This window comes from Plutella xylostella, chromosome 4 (assembly GCF_932276165.1).
Source record: "Plutella xylostella chromosome 4, ilPluXylo3.1, whole genome shotgun sequence".
In the NCBI taxonomy this organism is placed as follows: Eukaryota; Metazoa; Arthropoda; class Insecta; order Lepidoptera; family Plutellidae; genus Plutella; species Plutella xylostella.
Genome location: NC_063984.1, coordinates 6,045,222 through 6,068,262, shown reverse-complemented (window position 1 = coordinate 6,068,262; position 23,041 = coordinate 6,045,222). Strand labels below are relative to the sequence as shown.

Here is a 23,041-nt window from a genome sequence, read left to right as displayed (position 1 = left end):
CAGCGCCTCTAGCGGAAACTATCATAAACTAAAATTGGTAGTATGAGTTGTTTCAAATCGTAGTTTTAAAAAACGAAATAAGTTTACGTGTAAATTATAGCTTTTTGGTAGTACGAGTTACATGTTTGACAGATCTTAGGTAGTCAGCTTCAACGAATTCGAAAACTTTCATAGTTGTTGCTCTCACTGAAAATTTGTAGGTGAGAAGCGTTTTTGTTGTTGGTTAGGATCTAGTTAGAATTTAATTTGTGACTATCAGCGATCATATTTTGCGTGGCGAATGGCTGCAGAGGCCGAGGAAACCCTATTAACCACTAGGAACTAACACAAACTTAAGAATGCGGAGTAATGATGGCAGGAATAGTGCTTGTTATTAGAGATAGTTTATATTGGTTCAGTGACTGGACCCAGTAGAGTACTATGTTGGTACTGATCCCGCTTGGACGCTATTTTCAACCAAGTCCAATGCGACTGTGTCGTGAAATCTGCCTTACTGCGTCCAGGCACTGAACCAATGTATATCACCATTAGGGTGCTTACATAGAGATACTGGTTACCTGTATCTACCCGTACCGGTAACCTGCTGTTTATCTTTCAGCGAGTGCGCTAGAGCATTTCACGGTTTTAAATTTCTCAGTGAGCGATACCTAATCAAGTTACCGGTACGGGTAGATACAGGGAACCCGATTCTTTACGTAAGCACCCTTAGAAATGAAAAATAAATGTTTAAAAATAATCATTTATTACTTATATAGTTATCCATTACATAAATGGCATGTCATATAAGTACACTCTGTATGTACATGTATGTACAGGATACACTCTGTATGTACAGGTGTTGTAAAAAGCGTATACTTACTAAGCCGAAACCTACATGTGCAGCATGTTAGTTATATCTAAGCCCGAAAATGAAATAAGAATTTCAAAACGTAGGTTTATAACACGCTCTTATACACAACACGGTATTACGTAAAATCAATTTAAAATATAAACCCACTGAAATATAAGTAGGAACTGATTCAATGCAATGTTCTAAAACGCACAATGCGGAAAATGAGGTAGGGACTTGGGAATTGTTTAAAGTGCCTCCGCCGCAATGCCCCCTCCATCGCCCCTACTGAAGGCTTTAATCCTGCATCGAGCCTTTCCAGCTTATTCCTGTTTCCGGCCGAATGCCTCTTATCGGACTGTTTTCGAGGCACGACTGTAGGGAGGACATTGAAGTACGAAACGTACTATGCACTGGGATATGGCATTCAGCTTTTGTCTGCTAGCTGCAAATGTTTTCTCTTGTAATTAATTAGTTAGTTTCTATACCATATTTTTTTCCATATTTTGTAGGATAAGAGTGATCATTAGCGAATCCGCATTACCTAAATACCAACCTAGTTACCTACCTATTTGAATATCCTAATCCTAACTAATATTATAAATGTGAAAGTAACTGTGTCTGTCTGTCTGTTACTCTTTCACTACAAAACTACTGAACGGATTTAAATTAAATTTGGTATACATATGGTCTAGACCCTAAGAAAGAACATAGGTTACTTTTTATCCCGGAATTCCCACGGGAAAACTTTTTAAGGCGAAGCGAAGCTCGCGGGAACAGCTAGTATTTGATAATTCAAACTATAGTACCTGACCATATACTCGTACATTATGCATTATGCAAAATTTTGCTGCAACGACTTGCTACTTGCTATACGTGAAATTAAATCATTTTCAGTCTTAGATAAGTTTTCAGTGCAATATAATTTATTTATTTATTTATTAAGGAACACCAACAGCATACATATAGAACAATACAAAGGTATTTCTTATTATAAAATACTGATATGTATGCCTCATTATAGGTATCCACATCATTCTTAAACGATACTACAACACGATAAGTTAAGTACTTAATCTAAACTAAAGACTAACCTAAACTAAAGATTAACCTAAAAATGTGAAAGGTAACAAGGTATAATCATCTTATATGTCTGGCCTTACAGGAAAACTTTTTATACAGCGAATATTTTCACCCCCATTTTTCGCAACTGAAGGTAACCTTCGTTAGGATAGGAGGGGGCGTGGGGCAGGGGCGCAGCCATACAGGGAACAGTACAGACAGTACCGGGCACGGCAGTGCCAAGCAGACCGTCGTACGACCCGGTCGCGTGTCCCGGTCAGTCACTGCCGAGTCGGACACACGTGCGCGCTCAATGTATTCATTCTATTAGTTGTGGATTTATGAAGGTTCATTTGCTGTACGTGAAACTTGTGTAAGTATCTTTGTGATTATTTTTTGTTGTTCGGTGGCGACTTGCTGCATGATGTAAATACATCGGTGGTTGAAATAATAGTGGAGGTAAAACCTTTATTAAATTATGAAAATACTTCATAGTCGTACCTACTACCTATGCTTAATTTGTGGCCAACTTACATATATACATACTTACATCCATCTTGTGGCCAACTTAATCCACTTACATTTAACGAAATTTACAGGAAATGCAGTTTCCATAAAAGAAAATGGGTACAAAAAAGCTGTAGAGTACTCGGTGTAAAACACTAAAATAAATCAAGTCCTTCATAAAAAGGAGGGAGAATTGAGCATTTTATCCTCGCTTACTTTTTGGCTTGTTCGCCGTAGAATGTACGACCTTCATCTAAAACACATTTCTTTCGAGTCATCGCTTTGATTTAAAACGGTGTGAGACCGAGAATTTTAATGAGTTGTAGGAAAAGTTCGTTTTCATTCGTAGTAATAATAATAATTAAATTCATTTATTCAAGTATAAAGACTCAAAGATTGTTAGTTGATACCTACGGTTTAATAATAAATAATGTAATAACATACTTACTGAACTAATGAAAAAATATGTAAGTACTTATATAATACTCGCGAGCATTGAAAATGTTCCACCTGCCATTAACATATTCCATATGTGACTGAAACTTTTTCATTGCTCGTGAGAGTTGTGAGTGTATAAAAGAAGTATGAAATGTTAATGAAGTCAGTAGTTGACCAGAGAATGTGTGTAATAATAATAACTTGGTTTCGCTACGATAATGGTAATGGCTACGAAAGCCTACGCGGCTATGTGGCTACAGTGCATTACCGGAATGATAGTTATAACTTACATGGCATCTTTACAGTTGTTTAATACAGTTGTAATAAGTGAACTACTAGTGGTGTTCACTAAACCGAGACATAAATGGCCGATTGACGACGGTCTCAATCATTTGAACTTGTCATTGAGTGGATATTAGAAAACACATAAAATATATAGTGATTCAACTCGTCATTCTGAGTTTACCATGAATGTCTACTCATGCCATGACCATATACAAATCAAGGCATACTTTACATTGCCTGTACCTCTAGTACTATACACAATGACACACAGTCGTAGGTACCTTCTTAACTAAGTCTTCACTTGGTTTTAGGCAAACCGCACACGTTCGCGGCCATGTAAAAATAAATCAGCCTACATGTTTTATTTAAATAGCCTTGTCTAGGCTAACGATAGATATTTCAGCAGTAGGTACCTAGCCGTTTCACATTTGTATTCGACAAGCGCAGAGCTAACAGTTTGGCGAGGGCCAAGTTACAGGAGGGTTACTCTATACTAACGAAAAACGAATGAACGAGAGCTGTAGTGCAATCAGTACGTTAAATACACGAGAGAGAGTCGTGGCTCGCGCGTCAGCGCTCCGAAACTTCGTTTTTCGTCATATAGAGTGACCACTCAGGAACATCTCCAGGCTGCTCAGATTGTTTCAGCTGATTTGTTCGTCGCTTCCTCTGGAAGTTGCTCCTCGGAGAATCTGATGAGACAGCGCTGCCGTAATTGAGAGTTTCTAGAACAAGGTCCAAAAATAAGGTCGGGAGTCAGACTGAAAATAGATCTCGGAGTTTGGACTTGTTCAGTCTTCTTTTTAAGTCCTCAATTTGTTTAACTACCTACTTACCACTTAGATATATGTATGGATATGGATAGATTTATTTATATTGATAGTTTAACTTGACAGCGGCCGTAAGGTAGATTTTTTTACTAATTAACTTATTTGGGATTGCTTGCATATTTTTACCCCTATTTTATAGTCATTTATGTTATTACATCTTTGCTTAGAAAGCTTATACGTGTAGTGGCCTTAAAGAATAATTAAAGGAGTCCCAGACTCCACACACACATTATGTGTCCCAGTTAAAACAAGTTTCTGTTATAGTTATGAGCTTAGTTGAGTAACAAAATTAAACCAAGTTGTGTTTTCGGCTGTGATCTCTGCCTGTAAAATTAGCCGTGCGGTATTGAGACCTTGTAGTTGTACCCATTGTGGCCACGGTTTAGGTAGGGTTTCAAGTAATGAATGAATTAAAAACTTAATCAAATATATAGGTACCTACTATCATAGGTATAAACATGAACTTATTAACGCGGCAAGTCTTTTTTGTGCAACCATGGATTCACTAAGTAGAAATATAAAATAATACTTGGCTAACAACAGGCGAAACCAGCAATAATAAGCGTAGGATCTCATTAATGTTATCTCGATTGGGAAGGCAACTGTCTATTTCAATTAGTTAGCAGTTAGGTAGTTCGTAAACCTGAATTACGCGACTTGACAAGTAATTAGGATTCCATTATGGCCGGATAATAAAGCTATTAGGTGGCTCGATGCGATGGCGTCTTTGAACATTCTAGATGAAAGCTCTTTGAATTCTCTGAGACTCCCTCATAGACATGATTATTACCTTAGATACTTACCTACTAAACAATACATAATATACCTAAGTATAACAAAACAGAGAACTTGAAGCCTTTTTGTTTTTGTATTTTCATGGTTTCATATACGAGTAGTTAGCTGGTACAGCTACACATGTTCGGCTTATAATCTCATTTCTCTCATACCTCCTATAACTACCTATTTAAGTCCGGGCACTAAACTAGTTAGGTAAAGGTTTCCTGTCAACCCCGTGTGCGGATAGTGTTACAAATTAATGGGGGCGGTACAAGTACGGTCAGCTACTAGGAGATGTTACTCGATTATATTCTTTAACTAAGGGTCTTCAAAATTGTAGCGATGCGGTATGAGCTTTTTACTTGGAGGGATCGCGTTGTAATCCATTATGAGGTCTATAGTGTTACAGTTACAGCTTGGCAAATCAGATTAGAAAATAATGAAATAGAGACTGCTCTTGTATATTGTGCAGTGTAAGTATAAAATTGGTTAGAAGTTCTTACGCCATTACTCATACTTTACCTAAAAGTAACATGAAAGACTCTCTAGCTGACTGTACGGTAAGATGAATGGTATTCCGACACCCCCACATCGCAGACCTTAGTCATCAATCATATAACTTTTTCTGAACTAATCTATACATAGCCAATACATTATTTCGCCTCTTCGGTTGTCGTTTGAAGTCGTGTTGCTCATAATTATAAAAAATACAGTTCTCTGCAAACTATCCTTCGATTATATCTATCAAACCCTTAGGTATCAGACCTAAGAACCTAAATCTTCTGTTTGACACCCATATTACAGGCTCTCTGCCTTGTTTGGAGTTGAAAACACATATTATTTAAGTCCTATTTTTTATTATATTATGTATAGTGCCACAAACTTATCTGTTCCGGTGAGAGCTCACGTAAATGTCTAATATTTCTTGATTCTATAAGATTTTAAGTTAGCCTGTAGTGGTAATTCACCCTTTCGGTTTTAATAAATCCATCTAATCTATATCAATATATAATTCATAGGTAAGTTATGAGATATGGATCAATTTAGTTCGCTCTCACCGGAACAGATAAGTTTGTGGCACTGTACTTATAGGTAGTTGCCGTCATATTCACAGAGTGTCTGCCACATACGTGTGTAAGCAAATCCTACATGTATGGAAACATAGCCCCGTTATTGGAGTAATGCATGAAGCTCGTTCGCGTCATATCCAGGCCGTGATGGATGGCGCTGCCTCCCGCCCACAATAAACTTGCAGAGCCAATTTCACTCACGCAGCTTCCGCTCTTCAATATGGAAATCGTGGAAAGTGAAACGAATTGGGAGATTCGCTTACGTAGCCAGTAAAATGAGAATATGATAAAAAGTAAGAATCATCGTACTACAGAGAAATGTTTTAAGTTATTTTTTCAAAAACTTCGTAATTGCATATTGTTCACAATGGTGGTCCAATCAGCGTCAAAAATTGGAAAACTTACCTCCTTAGTTAGTACCTACGAGTTAAATACTTCTTCCACCTAATTGTGTTCAGTAATTCGACAAGGTTCCACGTGGAGTGTGTCGGCGTTTCATTTCCGAGTGAATGAAGGCACTAACCTGAAATGACCCTAGAGAATACTTATACAACATATTCACAGTCAGCGAATATACCTGCAGCGGTATTACAAGCGATTATGATTCTAATTTACAGAACAAGAGCGTGTGAAATAGGTTGTTTGTAGTCGATTGCGTTTGGCCGGGGCCTGCGCCCGCCACGCGATCTCACCGGCTGGCCCGGGGCGGGCGGCGCCCATTAACTTACTCGATGATAAGGACCTAGCGTAGTCTCTATGTATTATTATCACCTGTAAGTTGCTGTAGCTTTTAGTTTTAGTGATACCACAGAATTGTAACTATGATACCTAATACTTAACTTTATTCTAGTTTCTGTCTGTAGTATTTAGTACAAAGGTACTTGATGTTTAAGCTGACCACGCTCAGGTTGCATCATACATCAGAATTTCGTGGAGCCAAGCACCGAAATACGCAGTTATTCGAATTCCTACTACCTGCACCTTTTCTAGCACTCCAGATATTTGCAGATGAACTGAAACATTTGTAAACCACGTAGAAAATATAAAAAAAAACATTGTATAAACATGACAGCTTCCTCCTTCCATATTCCCGCCTACACTTGGCCTACCCAGCACACGTTGTATCTATTGTTCCCCGCTAGTAGAGCAGCAGGCTATTGTCATCATTGTGTTTCCGCCGCTATTATGAGCATGAACGCTGTGGAGCTGCGACCTAATTATGAACCGCATGCATGACACTAACTTGACTCGTGTTTTGAGGTTAGACCGAAAACTTTGCTGTGGTGTTTCAGATTGAGTTCAAACATGTATAATTTAGTACGTGATTTGTGAAAATTAAGCCAAATAGATAAGTTCAGTTATAGTAAGGCGCTAAATACGTACCTAGTTCAGGATTATATATCCAGTAAGAAACGTTCGTAAATTTTATGGCGAATATAAAATAAAAACTAGTCAATTTTGAGAATATATTGTAAAAAAAAACTTGTTCGTGTATCTACTTGTAAGGAATCTCGGGGTCCTATATTACTATACCAATAGTTTGAAGGTGCTCGGTCAGGTTATTCCAATCGCAGTGTCTTATTTACCTTCATACCCCTAAAAAGGTTTAGTTTTACTGATTTCGCTATTTTTAACCAAAATCTCGAGAGGTTTTCGAAGATAGGATGCTTACCTTCGCACATTGTGATGATTTTGTTTGAGGACGTGTTAAGAAAAAAAGATCCCTAATTTTGGGAATGAAATTGGAAACTATTTCCGAAATATCTTATTTCTTTGATACTGGGTGTTATTTTAAGCAACGGTCTGTATGAAAGTAAGCAACATTTTTGCACTGACTGTAGAATTATGATAAGACATTGTGACGAGTCGACACACAGTTCGAAGGTTAGTATCCAATGCCATCGACTTCACCGGTGGAAATTCTAGTAAAATATCATACTAAATATAATTAATACCATAAAAATGCGTAGAGCCGGAAAAACTTCCTTCACGAGAAAACCACGAAGCTCACTTGAGAGAGCAAGTTATTAACATTATTATGAGAAGAAGGTTTGACCAAAAACTATATAAGGTAGAGAGTCCATATTTCGCGGTATTCAAAATGGCGTCCTTATTTCGAGTTATATTTATTTTCATGATTATTACTCATTTTAATAGGTTTGGATACTCTAAAATTACATTTAATCGTTCATTATCTTTAACTGAAACTACTTGATGTAGTAAATATGTTTAAAATTGCCTAAAATTACTAAAAACTCATGTTATGTGCCGTGAGGGCGACGCCGCCATGTTTTTCATACAAACGCGACCCGGCTTACGTAAGGTCAGCCATATTTAATAATTGTGTTTTTTAATATTTATACGACGTTCAACTTTGTAAATAGTTTATATATAGTTTATTATATGCTTATACTTACATTAAATTTAAATTTTAACTCTTTTTAAACTAATTTAACCCCTTTAAACTCAAAAACAAAATACCTCGGTATAATGGCCTGATTTTTATACGTTGTTCCTAACTCCGAGGTACCCTCGGTATAAGGAAAAATACTATGTCATGATTTTTAGCTTATAACTTTACAAATAATAACATTTGAAGTATATGCTTGATTACATAATAATAATGATGAACGTGACAAGCTTATAACCTAATTCGGCGGTACAAAATATCCTCTAGGAATCTTAATATGACACGATAATTGTTGACGCAAAAATCATGGTTACCTAGAAAACCTTAACTTAGTACCTATGTATATTTGAAATGATAAAAAACAGTGTTATTTTATCGCTATTAACGTAAGTGATACATATTTTTACCAATATTTTATGCATGATTTGAGTAACATATCTATGTTGTTTCTAAAATCGATAATTTGATAACTCGAAATATGGATTATTAAAATACTTGCTGAACCCCTAATATGGAGAATGACATTTTACATAGGTAGGTCGAGGTACCTCGGAAATCGGAATATGACTCTACATCACACCTTCGCAGTGTCATCCGATGCCGTCATCAAACCATAAATTCAAGATGAATAAGCGACTTTCTTCGTAAATTTAAAAGGGGTCTGGATAGATATGCCTGACTTTACGAAACTACTACTAGATACTACTTATTACTCTTTATAAAAGAAGAAAGAAAGAAATTTGTAGACGTAAAACTTTATTTGGGTGAATAAAATAACACACACGACGGTTGAGTTTTTATAACACTTATATACACAATTGCCTAATTTCATCTCTGTATTTTATTTCCATTATCCTTCTACTTTGTGGTCTGATGGCCGTTGTAATATTGTTATCGAAGAATTCCCAGATAAATGAATGTCCTGTATACTGCATTTCATGTTTGGTTTAGGGGTCTGGTTGATTTTTTCATTTTCTTGTTGTTGTCACTGAAAAATAAAGTAAGTAGGTAAATTGTATGGATAGTTGACAGAATTAAGCTTATCCTTCTAAGTAGGTACCCATTTTCACAAATCTTAGTGAGTTTAGAAACGAAAACGCTAGAACAAAAACCTAGGTAAGCAACTAAACTGATGCCAAATTACTGATAAAAACATAAAAATATTTCCATTTTACGTAATTTCCTAAAATAATTCGCACACAAGCTTACCTTATCGATTTTCCAATTGCATATTGCAAATACAAACATAATAATTTAATAAAAGATGTTTGTTTTCTAATGTAAAGACTTAACAAAAATACTTTCAAAGAATAGCGGCAAACTTTTCGGCGGAAAATTGAACATGGCGCCGGGCCGGCGCGCCTCCAGTCCAGCGCGCATGCGCCATAGAGATGTACCTAGTGCAATGTTCCTTGCTTCCGACCTATGCTTGAATGAAAAAATAATCGATGCTGGATCGATTAATGGGTAGATACTTTTATTATAATCATATTCGTTTATGGTAAATACATTAGGTACTCATCGGAAATTAGTACTGATAAGGTATTTGTGCTTTTGTAAGTATTCGATACTTTTCCTCATCCCTTACACATCTACTTTAATACGTATCATCAACTATTAAACATTTAAGTAAGAACATAAAATATCGTGGAAAAAATTTAGACCTTACTTTAGATAAAAACTATAGTAAAAATGTTTAAATCATTCGAGTTCAATAATCGATTATATTCGATTACTGTCACTATTTCATCAATTTACCCCATCTCTATTCTATTTTTTTTTTAATCGCTTGGTAAAGTCCATAGAACATCACAGAAGCATTATGAATATTTTTTCTAGCCAATGTTACCAGTTGCAATAATGAATTATGAAAATGCTACATTAATAATAGAAATTATCACGAAAACCAATATAAATGGAGAGTATTTAATTCTTTTCATTATTTTCAACTACTATTTGGAATAATTAAATTTATTTGGAGTACTTTAAGGTTAAAAAAGTATATCGATATTTTCGATTGTAATTTCCTTACGTTCATGGCCACACTCATGGAGCCACTGACAGGACTAACTCGGAATATGGAACAGGCTACCTCGGTATATGGAAGAAACCATAATCCTACCTCGGTATTAGGGTAAATCGACATGGGTAATAAATTATACTTTTTTAAGTATAATAAATGTGTTATCAATGAATCTGTGTTAAGAAATATAAAATTTAACGTATATTCTTACAGAAGACAATATTTCACATCAATATTGATGGTTACAAATGCTTATTTTTCTTACTTACTTTCAAATGTTGTGATTTACCTCGGAATAGGGACGCGATACCTTAATCATGTTAGAAAACTTATATACATGTATATTTCCGTAATCGTCGCTCTGTTTAGGAATGCGGTATAAATATACCTATATCTAATCTAATCAAAAGTGGAGTCATTTGTAACAGTAAGGGCGGATTCGACCAACGAAGAGTAACTTTTTACTCACGAGTAAACTACCAGTTACTCGCGAGTAAGCAGATTTTGCATTCTACCAAACCTGAAACCAAGATAAGTAGCTTATCCCAAGAATAAAATGTTATACCGCCAAAATTGACTGTGTAACGAGCTTATCCGAGAGTAATTTTGTAATGGCGGCAGCACATCAGCTGATTAGAAAACCGTCATAATGACATATAAACACATCTGTCAAAACATAAACAAAAGTACGTTAAAAGGCAAATTCTCAGAATAATAACAGCGAATAAAATATTAAAACATAAACAATTTTATACTATTATAATCCATTCAAACTAAGTTGGCATGTCATTTCTATTGCATGCTTTGAAACGCAGCTATTTTTATTTTAGTTGCATTACAGTTTCGTTCCTCGTTCATTCAATTAATCATGGTATAACTTGGTAGAATGCAAATCTACTTATCCCAGATATTTACTCGCGTATAAATTTTATTCCGGTATAGTTATTCTCGTGTAACGTGATGTTTGGACGAATCCACCCTAAGTAAGACATCATAAATTCCTTCGTCTCAAGACTCTGCATAAAACATGTACGAATACGATGCATAATTTGGTAGTTTTTCCCGTACCGTGTCTTGGGTAGGGAGTTTTGATTGAATTAAGCGCACGTAAGGGATCGTCGTCTATAACTAACCCCCCGGAGTAATCCCGTCCGTGAACATACAAACGTGGTATCACTGGGCTGTAGCAGAGTGGACTGTATTAAACATACAAGTGTTAGCGACTAGCCCTTTTCGTGATATAAATATGCGATACAAATAGCAGGTTCGATGATAAAGTAATTTCGTTTCATTATCTTTTTCATAAAGTTAACTTCTAGCAGTGGGACACTCTACAAAGGCTACATTTAAAGAAATCCAAAAGAATGTAATTGAATGTAAGCTTATTGAAAAATTAACACTCCATCATTTAGTAATCATTATACAAACATAGTTCGGATCTAAAAAATATATAGTAAGCCAAGAACTATAACATTTTTATAAGGGTTAACGTTAAGTACATGTTTACAGCCCTAATATCGATATCTTTAGTGAAATATCTAGAGTAAGCACTAAACCTCGTTTATGTTAGGAGTGCAATATGATATCGGACCCGAACCAAACAAAATAACATCGATACGATCATTCAATACTTTTTATAACTTTCTGCGTGCGTAGCGCTACGACGAGTCGTAGCAGCCGTAGCTCGTAGCGTAGTGCTACGAGCAAAGAGCTACGCGGCTGCGTAGCAACACAAAAAAAGTTTAATTTAGTAATGAATAACAAAAAAAAAACCGACTTCAAAAAAACAAAAAGATGAACACTAAAAAGCGAAAAATAAAGACTAAATATTTCTTGTCGTAACCTGTTAGGTACCTATTAATTTAAGTAAAATAGAATATTTCCACTATCGACTTATCTGCTTGATGTCGGTGCCAAGCCGAATACCTAGATAGGTAGAATAAATATACACACGCCAATGCACTATAATAATATGGAAGTATCCACAATCATCTTCTTCCCGCGCACGAGACATACTTACATAAGTACCTACCTAACGCTTGCGCCGGTGTGGGGCTGGTTCTGAGCAACGCAACCCAAACGGGCAGACACGTGCGGGCAGACGCTGTCAACGGACGTCCCGAATTATGAAAAAATCGATGCTTACGTTACGTTGTTGATAAATTTCTATGCTAAGTTGAATGTTAGTCTTTGATAGTTTACAAAATTAGTAGTAGATATTTCATTAGATTTATATTCCACTTTTAATTTTATTTTGCTGTAGGTATACATGTATCGCTTAGTACCTATTAAGTAGGTGTTATATTTCGAGCTTGGCACCGACTTCGAACAGATAAGTCGATAGTGGAAATATTCTATTTTACTTAAATTAATAGGTACCTAACAGGTTACGACAAGAAATATTTAGTCTTTATTTTTCGCTTTTTAGTGTTCATCTTTTTGTTTTTTTGAAGTCGGTTTTTTTTTTGTTAAAAAGTTTGTTTATTTTTTGCTTTTTAGTGCTAGTAATTAAGTTTAGAATTAATAGATTAGTTTAGTCATAAGTAAAGTATAGGTACTTGTAAGTATATTAATAAAGTTTAAAAAGTTTGTTCTGTTTGCTGTTTTGTGATAGTCATTAAGTTTATAATGAATAGTTTTTTGTTAGATAAGCGTAGTTATAAGTAAAGTTAGTATAGGTACGTGCATAATAAATATTTTTTTAAAGTTTGTTTGTTGAAGGTTTTTTTAACAAAGTTTTGTTTGTATCATAAGTAGAAATTATGGGGAGACCAACCAAAAATGCAGCCCGCATGAAAGCAAGCAGAAAAATGGAGGATAAAGTTAAAAAGAAGGAACGCTTATCCAAAAATTTAAAGCGAAATGCTGCATCGCGTTCTCAAGAATCGCAACATACTCGTGAGGCAAGATTGTCTCAGATGAGAAATTATATGCGCTCTCGATTATCACAAGAGATGACTGAACAGCGTGAACATCGATTGAGCGTTATTTGTGACCGTTTGAGTAACGAAACTCCGGAGCAACGTGAACATCGACTCGATGTTATCAATGAACGTTTGAGTAACGAAACTCCGGAGCAACGCGAGCATCGACTCAATGTTATCAATCAACGTTTGAGTAACGAAACTCCGGAGGAACGTGAACATCGACTCAATGTTATCCATCAACGTTTGAGTAACGAAACTCCGGAGCAACGCGAACATCGACTCGGCATTATTCACGAACGGTTGAGTAACGAAACTCCCGAACAACGCACTGAAAGGCTAACTTCAATGAGACAGCGTAATCTTGAGAACAGTCGAATTGAAACGGAAGAGCAAAGAAGAGAACGCTTGGAGAATATGCGTGAAACTTCCCGCAGAAATAGATTCCTGGGGGAAAATAATTTTCTATCTGCCATCAACGAATTTGCTGATGTTCCATGTGGTATATGTAGAAAATTATTATATCCTAAGCAGAGATGCTATCTTGACACATCATGCAGACAAGATTTACTGCCTAGTGAATTAGTAGAAATGAATAATATTGTGACATGTTCGCGATGCTCTACCAGCGTGAGGAAACGTAAAGTGCCTTCCAAAGCATATTGGAACAAAATGGACGTTACACCAATACCACCAGAAATAGCTAGTTTGTCAGATGTAGAACAACGCTTACTAACAAGAATAATTCCGTTTCTAAAAATTATTAAGGTACAAAATAGGTTCAGTCAAAATTGGTGTAAAGGACAAGTGGTTTTATTTGCACAAGACGTTGTAGAAATTGCTGAGCAATTACCACTTCCTCTCTGCAATGCAGGATTGGTTGTTGTAGTAGAAACTCGGGAGAACTTGCAACAACACAGAGAGTTTAATTTAAACATTGAAAGAGTAAAGACTGCGTTACAATGGCTACTATTACATAACAACCTATATCAAGACGTCATACCAAACTTTGCTAGTATATTAGACAACGATATTTCACAGATATTTCAGGTTGCTGAATTTCATGATGATGATAGCAATGGCAACCAAGTGCAGACTGATAGGGCTCAGCAAATCACTGTACAGCAGATACAATCAAATCAACCCAGCAGGCTTGTACACATAAATAATGATGTATCTATTTTACGTGGTTCTTTTCACCAAGGTAATGACAGATTTAGCATAGACTCTCGTGGAAGGCAGTGTACTGGTATCGCAGCAACTGCTTCTGTCGCCTTTTCATTATCAGATGCAAATACATGGACGGTGAGTGATGTCGACTATATATTGATAGTTGGAGATACATACTATCATGAATGCATTTTAGCACGACAAAATCCCAATGCTGGAGAACAAAACGTTGAATATTTAGCGTTGAGAGAACTCCTGCCACGGTTGTTGTTTAATGGGCATTGGGTGAATGTTAATGTTCAGAATAATGTCTCGATTGATGGGCATATTGATAAAGATCAGAGCGAGGAAGGATTCCCAAATTTAAAAAATGCCTTGGCTTGTTTTTTTAGGGATCACCAATGTGGAATTCTTACAAGCAATTCAGTTTCTGTGGCTATTGCTTGCCAAAGCATATCGGGCAATACATATTATTGGTTATTTGATTCTCATGCTCGGGGGCCAAAGGGTTACAAAGCGTCATCCAGAGGGACTGCGTGTTGCATGCGCTTTGTCAACATAGATGAATTATTCGCAATCCTACGTCGCAATTTAAAGGTAAATAAAGGTGATGATCGTTTTTTCAACACATACTGCATTACACCGATTTCAATTTGCATCGACGAGAATCAAGCAGAGCAAGTAGTTGCTTCTCAAGCATCACACCACGAATCATTACATGATCCACCCTGTAATAATTTGGACGCACCTTCTGTGGTGGAATACGTCGTAACGCAAGAGTCATTTATTTTCGGATGCTCCCCTCAAGGCCCTGTCAATATATCCCCTGTAGATACGTTCCAAGATACACCTATATCTATTGGCACCGACAAGAGAGAAGCAGTGCAAGAGGTTGCTTCTCATTCATCACCCGTAGTGGAACACGATGTCATTCAAGAGTCACTTGTTTATACCTGTTCCTTTCAAGGTCCTATCCCTGTATCATCTGATGATACTACAACTACACATGAAAACCAGGTTATTCAACAATGCCCAGACACTTCCCAAGATATTGTGTTGCCTCCATATCCTATTCCGAGTGTGTCGAATAATTCCACAACCCCGATAACGCATCTACGATTACATACAACTAATTTAGAAAAACGAGTAATTTGTTCGACAAGTTTACTTTATTCTATTGACGAAGACGTACCGACTTTGGATACCATTGTTAACGCTAATAATGGACATAATTTAGATGATCCACTCCGAGTTGTTGATGTCCAAAGAAAAACTGCACCACCGCTTAACATTGAACGAGAAAAAAGGATGGAAGAACTTTGTTGGTATTTTCTTTACCCCGATGGTAGAAACGGTTTTGGTGAAGATAGAGATATCAGTATAACTGCTCTTGATTATTTCCAAGCTCGAATTATGAGCAACGATCCTCGATTCCAAAGAAACGACTATTTATTCTTTGCTCTGTCTGTGGTTGAATATTTTAGAGCTAAGGCAAGTGTTTCCGTTTCATGTAGAATGAAACAAGGTGAACATACACCTCAAGGTCTCGTCGATAATATGCACCTAACGATGAGAAATATCAGAGGCTCGGCTGCATACTGGAAAAGATGTTGCTCTGAGTTAATTGCTATGGTGCGGAGTCTTGGCCCTCCAACTTGGTTTGTAACATTTTCATGTAACGATCTGAACTGGCCAGACATGATCAAAGCATTACTCATAGCAGATGGACGCCCTGATGCAATGCCTGACGCTGTCGAAGACATTCCCTTTGATGAACGACTCGAACTTGTACAAAAATACCCAGTTGTTGTAGCGAGACAGTTCACACTTAGGGTAAACGCATTAATGAGATTTTTAAAAATGAATGCCGACTGTTTAGGAGGATCTATTACAGATTTTTGGCACAGAATAGAATTCCAGAACAGAGGGAGCCCCCATTTACATATGCTTTTGTGGTGTAATACTGTACCAGATTTTGATAGTCCTGAAGGGCTTAGAATAATCGATCAGGTCGTGTCATGCTCACTTAACGGTGATAATACTGAGCTGGTTAAAAGGTTGCAAATTCACAAACATTCCACAACATGCTATAAAGATAGAAATACTGGTGTGTGTCGTTTTGGATTTCCGAGGCCTACAAGTGATACAACGACCTGCTTAGAACCTGATGACGCCCTTCGTAATAATGGGCGTTTTTGTATACTGCAGAGAAATGCAGACGAAGTTATGGTTAACAACTATAACACAGTTCTTCTAAAAATTTGGGGAGCAAACATGGATATACAACCTTGTGGAAATGTAACAGCTGTTGCATATTATATTGCCAAATATGCAAGCAAATGTGAACCCAGTGATTGTGGCGATGTTGTGAGGGAAGCGGTTCAGAAAGCAAAACGGCAAAGTAATGATGTATGGAAGCAATTGTTTTCGGTTTCTATGGCGATCCTTGGACAACGCTTAGTTAGTGCACCAGAAGCGGCTTATCGTCTCTGCCACTTGCCTCTAAAGATGTGTTCTCGAAAAACAGTCTTCGTCAATAGCTGTCGTCCGGAACAACGTTACAGACTATTACGATTTGGTGAAGATGAAACATCGATTTTCAACAACATATTCGATCGCTACCAGCAACGACCAAACGAATTAGAAGAGGTAAGTTTGGCTGAATTTTCGGTTCGTTACGAAACTGTTTCGAGTACAGTGTGGACCGATGATGACGGTGACATTGAGCTAAGAGATCAGGAGAACGAACACCCACGTTACATAAAACTACTGGATCAGACCAGAATGAGAATCAGGAATCAGGCCGCAGTTTTGCGCACTCGGTACTATACCCTGAATAGTGACCGAGAAGGGTTTTTTTACAATCTGGTTGTGTGTCACATCCCTTTTCGCAATGAAAGTGAACTCATGGAAGAAGGCGAAACAGCTGAAGCTTGTTTCTTACGCCGACAATCAGAGTTAAGGCCTCTTTTACATAATTTATCCGTGGAGCAGTTTGCCCATGCTGAGCAAATTATACAACAAGCTCTTGTTCAAGCTGTAGCACTAAACACTGTGAACGATGACAGAAGCACCAACGACCCTAGAGAACATAATATAAACATATACGCCGAGGACCAGATCAATGTATATGCAGATCAAGATGATTTTATCGACAATAATGATTCCACTGCTATGCCCGATGAAGTTTTTGTAAATGGAATCAGAAGCCTCAATGTTCAACAAAAAGATTTATTGAAACAGGTGTCAGATTCCATTGATAAAGATATCAGGTTAGATGAAAATCAGCAGCCTTTGTTATTATTTATCACGGGTGGAGCTGGTAGCGGGAAATCATTTATATTAAAATTAATTGTTGAGCATATTAAACGCTGCTATGCTCCCACGGTGGACGTGCTGTTGAAACCAAATTTTGTTGAAGTGGCGTCTTTGACGGGTGTTGCAGCGCGCCAAATTTCTGGTCGAACGCTTCACTCGGTATTTTCACTTCCTATTGAAAAGACCACTACGATGACTTATCGTAAAATGAGTGGACAGCCATTGGAACGGGAAAGACGGAAGTGGCGTTACATAAAATGGTTAGTGATTGACGAAATATCGATGGTGTCGTATGAAAATTTGCGTATAATCCATTTACGCCTGCAGGAGTTCAAAAACAATCATTTATTGTTTGGAGGTGTAAATGTATTGTTATTTGGCGACATAATGCAGTTACCGCCAGTTAAAGGGCATTGGTGCTTCGATCAACCTTTGTGGTCAAACGCAGAAATACATTTATGGCAACAGTTCTCCTTCTGCGAACTCACCATCAACATGCGTCAAAGTAGCGACGAGGAATTCGTGGATTTATTAAATAATTTGCGATTCGGTGAGCTCACAATCTCACAATTGCAACTTTTGTGTGAAAGACGGCGAGTTGAACAGGTTGGTGATTTCGCGGATGGCGCTGCAGTTAGAATTTTTCCTACCATCAGATTGGTAGATGAATATAACTGTAAAATGACGGATCAATTATTACAGTCCAGTCGCGTTTACACCATGCACGCTGCCGATGAGTCTCGAGAGGCTGCAACGTACGGAAAACGGCCACCATGTAACGTAATTCCTGCTGACGTTAATAACTGTGGTGGTTTGTTGCACGTACTAAAACTGGGAAAAGGATCCAGGGTAATGTTAAGGCGCAACATATCAGTTACTGAGGGTCTCGTGAACGGTGCGATGGGAATCATTTGCAAGTTTAAGTGGCCGGCCCTTCGTCGCGATCAGTTAGAAGCAGGTGAGTTGCCTGATGCAGTTTACGTTAAATTTGACGATGAGACCATTGGCATCAAAGTGAAAGACAGTGAAGGCTTAGTGGCAATAGCTCCTTCAACAGCAACATTCCAAGCTAACAAGGGCTACGGGGATGTAGAAAGAAGAATGCTACCGTTAATCTTGAGTTGGGCTGTAACTGTTCATAAGCTTCAAGGTACCACCTTAAATAAAGCTGTAATTGACTTGGGAAAGAAAAACTTTGCCAAAGGCCAAGTGTATGTTGCCCTTAGCCGGGTGAAGACATTAGAAGGTATTGCACTTTGTGATTTAGAACCAAGAAAATTACTTACTAGACCACATGACGAAAAAGCACTACGAGAAATGGAAAGATTAAGACGATTAAAAGAAGTAATTTAAGGCCCGAGTTCACAATACCCTACCCTACCCTTCTTACCTTTTAAACCTTCCCTGGATTCCACGAACATTTCAATACCAAAATTAGCCAAATCGGTTCCACCGTTCTCGAGTTTTAAGCAGACTAACGATCATCAATTCATTTTTATTTAGGTATATATAATATAACACGATTAAAGCTTTCAAAGCCGTTAATGCCGTATATATAACACATAATTATAGGTAATTCGACAGGCACCTAACCTAACCTAAGTAAATTGTCTTCAAATTTATAGTAGGTACTTAGGTAATAATTTTTTTCTATAAAATTAATCGTAAAGTAAAAGATAAGTCAAATCGTGTATCAACACATAATAATATTATGTTATAATTGATGCGAATGATATCAATAAGTCCTACTCCTAGTGTAGTGGTTAGTGACCCTGACTGCTATGCCTAATGTCCCGGGTTCGATCCCCGGCCGGGTATATATTTGTTTAAAGACAGATGTTTGATATTTGTACTCGGGTCTTCTTCTGCGATGAAAAATCAGCTCTCCGTTACCCATATTATAATTATCTGTCTAGTTTGGGGTCAGATGGCCGTGTGTGAGATGTCCCCACATATTATTATTATTGCTTTCAATCAGTAAAGTCCAAACAAAGTTGCTGCTTATCGTTGAGGGGTTCCCCCTGAATGCCTTTTGTTTCCATTATTAAATCAAATTGTTATGATAAAATATAATAACTATATTTAGGTTCTGTGCTCCCTCCCTAGATGGCACTGCGAGCGTTAATTCTACATCGCGGTATGGTTGTATTTCTGGATTGGCTCTTATTTCACAATACTGTTATAAACCGTGGTACGCGTCGCGGCATTAGGTTTTATTCAGCACATTACATTACATACCCAAATTAGTGTATGTTATTCCTGCTAGGCTAAGTAGGCTAGACCACTTAATATTAAATTTAAGTCTTACTACTAGGTATTCTATACGACATCTTTACGTCCGAACACGTTAACAAATTCTTCATCGCGGTATTAAGATTTTTTCTGCACTATATATAGGCAAATTAGTATTTGCTACCAGTTTCGTCAATTCATACTAGAAATTATTAAAGTTATGACTGTTGTTACTTCCGTAATTTTAATACCTGGTATATTTTTGAAGTTAATAGAATTGGTTTCAAGCTGCAATAAGTCCTACTAGCTAGTCTATACGAGTCATTTACGTCCAAACATGGTGTAGTTGCTGCTTACCGTTGAGGAGTTCTCTTGACTGGCTTCCGTTTCCATCATCAGATCAGCTCCAGGTCACCATCATATTTTTTTGTTATACGAACTATATTTAAGTTCTAAATTTCATTAGAATCGGTTAATTGGTGCTCAAATTGGAAATTCATACCCTGTTTTTACCCTTTTTCCCACCCTTAGGGTTGGAATAAAATTCTGAAAAAAAAATGGGACCACCCCTGAGATAAGCCCAGAATATCAAAAAAAGAATTATCAAAATCGGTCCGTAAACGACGAAGTAATCGTTGAACATACATAAAAAAAAAAAAAAAAAATACATACAGTCGAATTGAGAACCTCCTCCTTTTTTCGAAGTCGGTTAAAAAAGGATATAGGTATATTATTATTTTTTTGAATAAGTTTATTCATCATCAGCCAATAATCATCCACTGCTGGACATAGGCCTCTCCCAAGGAGCGCCACAACACTCGGTCCACGGCCTTCCTCATCCAACCACTACCCGCCACCCGCCTAAGGTCGTCAGTCCAGCGGGCAGGAGGGCGTCCCACGCTGCGTTTGCCTGTTCGTGGTCTCCACTCGAGAACTCGTCTACCCCAACGGTTTATTGAAAAGTAAATAATTATATAAAATAATTATAATATTTTTAAGCTTACATATCAAGTAAGTAATGGAATGAAATAATTCCAGTCAAGAAGAGTTCCAAGTATTTTATTAGGTAAATATAAACAGTCAGACGTCGGAGAGAGTCACCGGGGTAGGGGGTTTGTAACAGGAGGCAGGGGGGGGGGGAGGCTTGTGGCATTAGTGCCGTCGCGACGACCGCCCGGCGTCTACAGGGCCATACAGGGTGTTCGGGTAATGATCGATTCTAATCTCGTTAGTCGTCAGCGTCTACTAGAATTATGTTTGGAAATATGTTTCGTAGACGTATTGGAAGTAGGTAAGCAAGTGGCTCTTTAAAAAAGTCAGGGATTTATTATTATCCTACTACATACACTATTAGTAGGTACACTGTCAAAGCAAGAGAGCAATAGATTTAGATTCGTTTAAATATTTGGAGCAAGTCACCCTAAAAGTGTATTAATTACCATACATTATTATGATGATGAAAAATGTATTAAGTAATCTTATGTCGACTGTAAAGTATTATTTACGAATTAAGTACCATTTTTATCATACGTACATTACTATGATGATGTTAAAAATAAAGTAATCTGATGTCGAGTGGCAGTTAAATATCTCTATTAAATTTTTTATTCCCACCCTGTGGAACTTTAGCAAATCTTATTACATTCAAATGTAAGTGCAAATATGCCAGAGCAATAAGCCTACAATACATTCGTAAATATTGTGAAAAAATCATTTATGTGTATCGACGAATACAGTACGGAGAAAAAATACAGTACGACAGCACACTAAAACTGAAAAAAATACACCCAAATTACAAAATTTAACTCTCACAAAATAGAATAAATTGAACTGAAATTAAATTGGCTCAGTCAGTCCCAAGTCCCCACATAACTATACCTTTTCTTCTGAAAACGTTTGACTGGAGTGCTATAGTACGTACGTGAGAGAGCAATGCCGTATTAAGATGATCTCTCAAAAGTTTATGCAGTAAAATCCACTTGCAATTCTCTTTGAAACCTCTTGGGTCGTGGATAGTCTTCTGAATATTACATAGCAGGTACTTAAGGAAAGTTTTATTTAACCCACAGCTGAAATGAAGGGGATGAAAACCAGCAGCTGTTCAAGTGATTGAACAATATAATGATATTAATTTTAATGATGTAAAACTTAAAATTCACTTCGCATCGCAAAAAATATATATTTCCTCTTTAGAGAAAATATTTCAAAGAATTGAATCGCTAACATTGTTTAGCAACCAAAAAAGTTTTCACAAAAAGGTCGTCACAATAACAACAAAAGATAATCCTTGAGAATGAAGTAATTTAGCGAGACGCTAGACGCTACGGCCCGAGTTTATAATTTTATACGAGGGGCGGCGGCGGGCGTTGCAGTAACCGTAAATATAAGCGACACACCCTCCAGATTATTACACGCAACACTCGGGTTTATTTCTAAATCCACGGAACCTTTGTTTTGGTTTGTTTTGCCAAATGTGAATGAGAAAATATTAATTATCGCATCCGTAGTAACATAGGAGCCTAAGCATATCTAAGAATCTGAGGTTCGAAGTTTTTTTAATCTATAATTTTTAAATTTTTTTAATTTGGTAAGTAAGTAATAAGTAAACTGGTAAAAATAGGTTCAGGCACAGACCTGTATTCTGTGGGTTCAGGTCTTTCAGGCACAATGCACAATGCATAGAACAATGCAGAGCCTAGTGTACTACTACTCCCCCCCCCCTCCCCATTCTTCACACAGCACGGTAGCGCCATCTATGAGGAGGTTAGCGAACACAAGACTGGCTGGAAAGTTTCAGAAATATTGTATAACCTCCGTACGTTAGACCTCCCTTTTGTAGCCTCTTTGATAGGGAGCTTTGTCTTTTTGTAAAATAGCGCTAGAGGGCGACATTAGCAACATATTATTATTCTGAGTCTGGTTGCCACCGAGTGAGTAGTATAATGTATATACTGATACAACTACCGATTCGATAAAATATTTTGTAGACACCGTAAGCACAAAGCTTTCCATTTACTTACTATCATGAATTCATAATGATTAAGCTTAAATAATATAAAAGAAATAATATGTGGAGACATTACATACACAGCCAACCGACACCAAACTAGGCAGAGCCTATATAAAAGGTATCGGACAGCTATATGTATAAGTTTTATATATTTTT

General features: G+C 37.1%; 1 protein-coding gene across 1 annotated transcript in view; it reads left to right on the top strand.

The window, feature by feature from the left end:
• Positions 1–2,150: 2,150 nt before the first annotated feature.
• The window catches only part of LOC105384071 (schwannomin-interacting protein 1 homolog), a 47,880-nt gene continuing 26,989 nt past the window's right edge, over positions 2,151–23,041 (top strand). Inside the window, exon 1 of the mRNA XM_011554236.3 lies at positions 2,151–2,264. The gene's annotated coding sequence lies outside the window, so the exon portion shown is untranslated. The remainder of the gene's footprint in view (positions 2,265–23,041) is intronic.